Source organism: Triticum aestivum, chromosome 7A (genome assembly GCF_018294505.1).
Source record: "Triticum aestivum cultivar Chinese Spring chromosome 7A, IWGSC CS RefSeq v2.1, whole genome shotgun sequence".
Taxonomy (NCBI): domain Eukaryota; kingdom Viridiplantae; phylum Streptophyta; class Magnoliopsida; order Poales; family Poaceae; genus Triticum; species Triticum aestivum.
The window spans coordinates 49230218-49238561 of NC_057812.1; positions in this window are offsets into that span (position 1 = coordinate 49230218).

An 8344-nucleotide genomic window follows, 5' to 3' on the forward strand; every position below is an offset into this window, starting at 1 on the left:
ACACTTAATGCTAAAGTTGCAGTTTTTAAGCCTTTTCGGTTTAATTGGAGTTTAGGCACAATTTCAACATTCACAATACATATCAAGCAAGCATGCAAAGAGTATATAGGCAGCGGAAAGTAAAGCATGCAACTTTCAAGAATGTAAAGGGAAGGGTTTGGAGAATTCAAACGCAATTGGAGACACGGATGTTTTTCCCGTGGTTCGGATAGGTGGTGCTATCCTACATCCACGTTGATGGAGACTTCAACCCACGAAGGGTAATGGTTGCGCGAGTCCACGGAGGGCTCCACCCACGAAGGGTCCACGAAGAAGCAACCTTGCCTATCCCACCATGGCCATCGCCCACGAAGGACTTGCCTCACTAGCGGTAGATCTTCACGAAGTAGGCGATCTCCTTGCCCTTACAAACTCCTTGGTTCAACTCCACAATCTTGTCGGAGGCTCCCAAGTGACACCTAGCCAATCTAGGAGATACCACTCTCCAAGAAGTAACAAATGGTGTGTTGATGATGAACTCCTTGCTCTTGTGCTTCAAATGATAGTCTCCCCAACACTCAACTCTCTCTCACAGGATTTGGATTTGGTGGAAAGAAGATTTGAGTGGAAAGCAACTTGGGGAAGGCTAGATATCAAGATTCATGTGGTAGGAATGGAATATCTTGACCTCAACACATGAGTAGGTGGTTCTCTCTCAGAACATATGAGTTGGAAGTGTAGGTATGTTCTGATGGCTCTCTCCACGAATGAAGAGTGGGTGGAGGGGTATATATAGCCTCCACACAAAATCTAGCCGTTACACACAATTTACCAATCTCGGTGGGACCGAATCAACAAACTCGGTCGGACCGAAATAGTAAACCTAGTGACCGTTAGGGTTTTCGGTGGGACCGACTGGATCAACTCGGTGGGACCGATGTGCTAGGGTTAGGGTAAATCCAAAACTCGGTTTGACCGATTACTCAAACTCGGTGGGACCGATTTGGGTAATAAGTAAAACAGAGAGTTGGCCAAGCAAACTCGGTGGGGCCAATTGCATATCTCGATGGGACCGAAAATATTGCAGTAGGTAACATAGAGTTTGCAAGCCCATCTCGGTGAGACCGAGATCCCATCGGTGAGACCGAAGTGATTAGGGTTTTGGCAGTGACTATGACAAGTGAAACTGGGTGGCGCCGGATAGAAATAATCGGTAGCTCCGAGTTTGGCTTGGGTTTAGGTCATATGTGGAAGTGGGAAAGTAGCTGAGGATTTTGGAGCATATCATCAAGCACTTGAAGCAAGAGGCTCATTAAGCAACACCTCATTCCTCCTTGATAGTATTGGCTTTTCCTATGGACTCAATGTGATCTTGGATCACTAAAATGTAAAATGAAGAGTCTTGAGCTTTAAGCTTTAGCCAATCCTTTGTCCTTAGCATCTTGGAGAATTTCCCACAACCTTTAGTCCATGCCACTCCATTGTTGAACTTATCTGAAACATACTAGATAGAAACGTTAGTCCAACAAGAGATATGTTGTCATTAATTACCAAAACCACCTAGGGAGCACTTGTGCTTTCAATCTCCCCCTTTTTGGTAATTGATGGCAACATACGTCAAAACTTTAGATAAAGATATAAAGAACAACAAGTAAAGCTTTGGAAGGACATGTAACAAGCATAGGCTCCCCCTACATGTATGCACTCATGTAAATGTGAAATATAGAGGCATGCGAGAGCATAACCATGACAGAGTAGGCAATGTGTTACATGTATCTTGGCCATATGCATCAGAGCAAAAGATTATCAAGGAAAATACCTTCATGCTCATGAGTCCTTCTTGCAAACAGTATGTACATAAGCAAGAATTCCTCATACTCATGATTTTGATGCATACACTTACCTTGTAGTCTTTAGCTAGCTTAGGATGGAATGAACCTGCACAAACAAGGTTAGATAACACAGGTACCTCCACTAGCCAGAGCAAACCAAAGAAGCCACAAGAGTACCAAGACTGGGATGACATGTAGAGAGTGAGTACAAGGTACCACAATGGATTCAACATGTCCCCAAGAGTAAAGATATGCAATGAATTTGACTGATTTCTTTCCCTTAGGTGTCTTGCTCCCCCTGAATCTTACATGGGATATTGGGAGAAGATAGGGAACAGAAAATCAGAGCTGAAAGATACAAATAGATAGGACTTAATGCAAATAAGCACATATGAACATGTCTTTCCCCCAAAAAGACATGTGGCATCTCTCCTCTTGAACATCAAGCATCTGGGATCCTTGAGTATTCTCTCCCTGGAAATCTCTTTCTCCCCCTTAATACTTTCTCCCTTGTAGGTGATAAGCTTTGATGTGATCTCTCTCTCCCCCTTTGACATCAATTTCCAAGAAGGGCTTTTTGGAATCCGTCGTATAGGTTTGGTCCTTGAGACTCAGCACAAAGCAATGGATAAAACTGTGATGCTTGTAGAGGACAAGATTCATTGAGTAGAGCTGGATCAGAAGAAATATAGAACAAGTGGGAACACTTGATCATAGGTCATAGTCACCTATGTTAGAGTATATTGACTTAGGAGTCAAGTGAGAACACTTGATCATAGGTCATACTCATCGTTTAAGCTCAAAATGGGGTTACCATTTTTCGTTTAAGCATCTTGATGTATTCACATCTTGTTCAGTTGCTTTGACTCATGTCTTGGAGTAAAGCTTCTCTAAGATGGAATAACATACCTTGGGTGGTGGTATGGTTCTCGCTCATGTAGTTGAACTTGTGTGGGTGCTCAAGGTTGATGTAGCTCATCAAGAGTTGGGAGCACCACTTGGAGTTTGAGTTCATCTACCTAACTGGGTTAGTTCTTGCAAGGAAGAACACTTGTGTATCCAAAAATGACAATAATGAAGCTCAACACAGAATTTGTCAAAGGATATGTTTGAATGGTTTTGTGCTTCCTTGTCTTCAACTACCATTGTGTAGAGACTTGGTGATGTAGACATTGCTCAAGATGTGAGTGAGTCGCAATCTCATGGAATTAGATTCAACCAAGCACCTACATGGGTTAGACAACATGCAAGGTACAAATATATCCAAGACATAAGATAGTCATCATAAGAGATATATCATGGATTATGAAGGAAATATGCCCTAGAGGCAATAATAAAGTTATTATTTATTTCCTTATATCATGATAAAAGTTTATTATTCATGCTAGAATTGTATTAACTGGAAACATAATACATGTGTGAATACATAGACAAACAGAGTGTCACTAGTATGCCTCTACTTGACTAGCTCGTTAATCTAAGATGGTTATGTTTCCTAACCATGGACAAAGAGTTGTCATTTGATTAACGGGATCACATCATTAGTTGAATGATCTGATTGACATGACCCATTCCATTAGCTTAGCACCCGATCGTTTAGTATGTTGCTATTGCTTTCTTCATGACTTATACATGTTCCTATGACTATGAGATTATGTAACTCCCGTGTGCCGGAGGAACACTTTGTGTGCTACCAAACGTCACAACGTAACTGGGTGATTATAAAGGTGCTCTATAGGTGTCTCCAAAGGTACATGTTGGGTTGACGTATTTCGAGATTAGGATTTGTCACTCCGATCGTCGGAGAGGTATCTCTGGGCCCTCTCGGTAATGCACATCACTTAAGCCTTGCAAGCATTGCAACTAATGAGTTAGTTGCGGGATGATGTATTATGGAATGAGTAAAGAGACTTGCCGGTAACGAGATTGAACTAGGTATTGGATACCGACGATCAAATCTCGGGCAAGTAACATACCGATGACAAAGGGAACGACGTATGTTGTTGTGCTGTCTGACCGATAAAAGATCTTCGTAGAATATGTAGGAACCAATATGGGCATCCAGGTCCCGCTATTGGTTATTGATAGGAGACGTGTCTCGGTCATGTCTACATTGTTCTCGAACCCGTAGGGTCCGCACGCTTAAGGTTTCGATGATAGTTGTATTATGAGTTTATGCGTTTTGATGTACCGACAGTTGTTAGGAGTCCCGGATGTGATCACGGACACAAGGAGTCTCAAAATGGTTGAGACATAAAGATTGATATATTGGAAGCCTATGTTTGGATATCGGAAGTGTTCCGGGTGAAATCGGGATTTTACCGGAGTACTGGGAGGTTACCGGAACCCCCGGGAGATATATGGGCCTTAGTGGGCCTTAGTGGAAGACAGGAGAGGTAGCCAGAGATGGGCCGCGCGCCCCTCCCCTCCCTTGGTCCGAATAGGACAAGGAGAGGGGGCCGGCCCCCCTTCCTCCTCTCTGTCCTCCGCGAATCCTATTCCAACTAGGAAAGGGGGGGGGGAGTCCTACTCCCGGAGGGAGTAGGACTCCTCCTGGCGCGCCTCCTCTTGGCCGGCCGCCCCCCCTTTTGAGCCTTTATATATGGAGGCAGGGGCACCCCCTAGAGACACAAGTTGATCCACGTGATCATATTCTTAGCCGTGTGCGGTGCCCCCTTCCACCATAGTCCTCGATAATATTGTAGCAGTGCTTAGGCAAAGCCCTGCGAGATTAGTACATCAAGATCGTCACCACGCCGTCGTGCTGACGGAACTCTTCCCCGACACTTTGCTGGATCGGAGTCCGGGGATCGTCATCGAGCTGAACGTGTGCTAGAACTCGGAGGTGCCGTAGTTTCGGTGCTTGATCGGTCGGGCCGTGAAGACGTACGACTACATCAACCAAGTTAACGCTTCCATTGTTGATCTACAAGGGTACGTAGATCACACTCTCCCCTCTCGTTGCTATGCATCACCATGATCTTGCGTGTGTGTAGGATTTTTTTTGAAATTACTACGTTCCCCAACAGATTAGTCATAAGCTCATGTCTTGCTATTGGTTATGGGCATCCAGGTCTTCATAGAATATGTAGGAACCAATATGGGCATCCAGGTCCCGCTATTGGTTATTGACCGGAGATGTGTCTCGGTCATGTCTACATTGTTCCCGAACCCGTAGGGTCCACACGCTTAAGGTTTCGATGACAGTTGTATTATGAGTTTATGCGTTTTGATGTACCAAAGGTTGTTCTGAGTCCCGGATGTGATCACGGACATGACTAGGAGTCTCGAAATGGCCGAGACATAAAGATTGATATATTGGAAGCCTATGTTTGGATATCGGAAGTGTTCCGGGTGAAATCGGGATTTTACCGGAGTACCGGGAGGTTACCGGAACCCCCTGGGAGATATATGGGCCTTAGTGGGCCTTAGTGGAAGAGAGGAGAGGTAGCCAGAGATGGGCCGCGCGCCCTCCCCTCCCTTGGTCTGAATAGGACAAGGAGAGGGGGCCGGCCCCCCTTCCTCCTCTCTCTCCTCCGCGAATCCTATTCCAACTAGGAAAGGGGGGAGTCCTACTCCCGGAGGGAGTAGGACTCCTCCTGGCGCGCCTCCTCTTGGCCGGCCACCCCCACTTTTGAGCCTTTATATACGGAGGCAGGGGTACCCCCTAGAGACACAAGTTGATCCACGTGATCATATTCTTAGCCGTGTGCGGTGCCCCCTTCCACCATAGTCCTCGATAATATTGTAACAGTGCTTAGGCGAAGCCCTGCGACATTAGTACATCAAGATCGTCACCACGCCGTCGTGCTGACGGAACTCTTCCCCGACAATTTGCTGGATCGGAGTCCGAGGATCGTCATCGAGCTGAATGTGTGCTAGAACTCGAAGGTGCCATAGTTTCGGTGCTTGATCGGTCGGGCCGTGAAGACGTACGACTACATCAACCAAGTTAACGCTTCCGTTGTCGATCTACAAGGGTACGTAGATCACACTCTCCCCTCTCGTTGCTATGCATCACCATGATCTTGCGTGTGCGTAGGAATTTTTTTGAAATTACTACGTTCCCCAACAGTGGCATCCGAGCCTAGGTTTTATGTGTTGATGTTATATGCACGGGTAGAACACAAGTGAGTTGTGGGCGATATAAGTCATACTGCTTACCAGCATGTCATACTTTGGTTCGGCGGTATTGTTGGACGAAGCGGCCCGGACCGACATTACGCGTACGCTTACGCGAGACCGGTTCTCCCGACGTGCTTTGCATATAGGTGGCTTGCGGGTGACAGTTTATCCAACTTTAGTTGAACCGAGTGTGGCTACGCCCGGTCCTTGCGAAGGTTAAAACAACACCAACTTGACAAACTATCATTGTGGTTTTGATGCGTAGGTAAGATTGGTTCTTGCTTAAGACCGTAACAGCCACGTAAAACTTGCAACAACAAAGTAGAGGACGTCTAACTTGTTTTTGCAGGACATGTTGTGATGTGATATGGTCAAGACATGATGCTAAATTTTATTGTATGAGATGATCATGTTTTGTAACCGAGTTATCGGCAACTGGCAGGAGCCATATGGTTGTCGCTTTATTGTATGCAATGCAATCATGCTGTAATGCTTTACTTTATCACTAAGCGGTAGCGATAGTCGTGGAAGCATAAGATTGGCGAGACGACAATGATGCTACGATGGAGATCAAGGTGTCGCGCCGGTGACGATGGTGATCATGACAGTGCTTCGGAGATGGAGATCACAGGCACAAGATGATGATGGCCATATCATATCACTTATATTGATTGCATGTGATGTTTATCTTTTATGCATCTTATCTTGCTTTGATTGACGGTAGCATTATAAGATGATCTCTCACTAAATTATCAAGAAGTGTTCTCCCTGAGTATGCACCGTTGCGAAAGTTCTTCATGCTGAGACACCACGTGATGATCGGGTGTGATAGGCTCTACGTTCAAATACAACGGGTGCAAAACAGTTGCACATCTGTAATACTTAGGTTATACTTGACGAGCCAAGCATATACTGATATGGCCCTCGGAACACAGAGACCGAAAGTCGAGCGTGAATCATATAGTAGATATGATCAACATAGTGATGTTCACCAATGAAACTACTCCATCTCACGTGATGATCGGACATGGTTTAGTTGATTTGGATCACGTAATCACTTAGAGGATTAGAGGGATGTCTATCTAAGTGGGAGTTCTTAAGTAATATGATTAATTGAACCTAAATTTATCATGAACTTAGTACCTAATAGTATCTTGCTTATGTATGTTTGATTGTAGATAGATGACCCGTGTTGTTGTTCCGTTGAATTTTAATGCGTTCCTTGAGAAAGCAAAGTTGAAAAATGATGGTAGCAATTACACGGACTGGGTCCGTAACTTGAGGATTATCCTCATTGCTGCACAGAAGAATTACGTCCTGGAAGCACTGCTGGGTGCCAGGCCTGCTGCTGGAGCAACACCAGATGTTATGAACGTCTAGCAGAGCAAAGCTGATGACTACTCGATAGTTCAATGTGCCATGCTTTACGGCTTAGAACCGGTACTTCAACGACGTTTTAAACGTCATGGGGCATATGAGATGTTCCAGGAGTTGAAGTTAATATTTCAAGCAAATGCCCGGATTGAGAGATATGAAGTCTCCAATAAGTTCTATAGCTGCAAGATGGAGGAGAACAGTTCTGTCAGTGAGCATATACTCAAAATGTCTGGGTATAATAATCACTTGATTCAAATGGGAGTTAATCTTCCAGATGATTGCGTCATTGACAGAATTCTCCAATCACTGCCACCAAGCTACAAGAGCTTCGTGATGAACTATAATATGCAAGGGATGAATAAGACTATTCCCGAGCTCTTCGCAATGCTGAAAGCTGCGGAGGTAGAAATCAAGAAGGAGCATCAAGTATTGATGGTCAACAAGACCACTAGTTTCAAGAAAAAGGGCAAAGGGAAGAAGAAGGGGAACTTCAAGAAGAACAACAAGCAAGTTGCTGCTCAAGAGAAGAAACCCAAGTCTGGACCTAAGCCTGAAACTGAGTGCTTCTACTGCAAGCAGACTGGTCACTGGAAGCGGAACTGCCCCAAGTATTTGGCGGATAAGAAGGATGGCAAGGTGAACAAAGGTATATGTGATATACATGTTATTGATGTGTACCTTACTAATGCTCGCAGTAGCACCTGGGTATTTGATACTGGTTCTGTTGCTAATATTTGCAACTCGAAACAGGGACTACGGATTAAGCGAAGATTGGCTAAGGACGAGGTGACGATGCGCGTGGGAAACAGTTCCAAAGTCGATGTGATCGCAATCGGCATGCTACCTCTACATCTACCTTCGGGATTAATATTAGACCTAAATAATTGTTGTTTGGTGCCAGCGTTAAGCATGAACATTATATCTGGATCTTGTTTGATGCGAGACGGTTATTCATTTAAATCAGAGAATAATGGTTGTTCTATTTATATGAGTAATATCTTTTATGGTCATGCACCCTTGAAGAGTGGTCT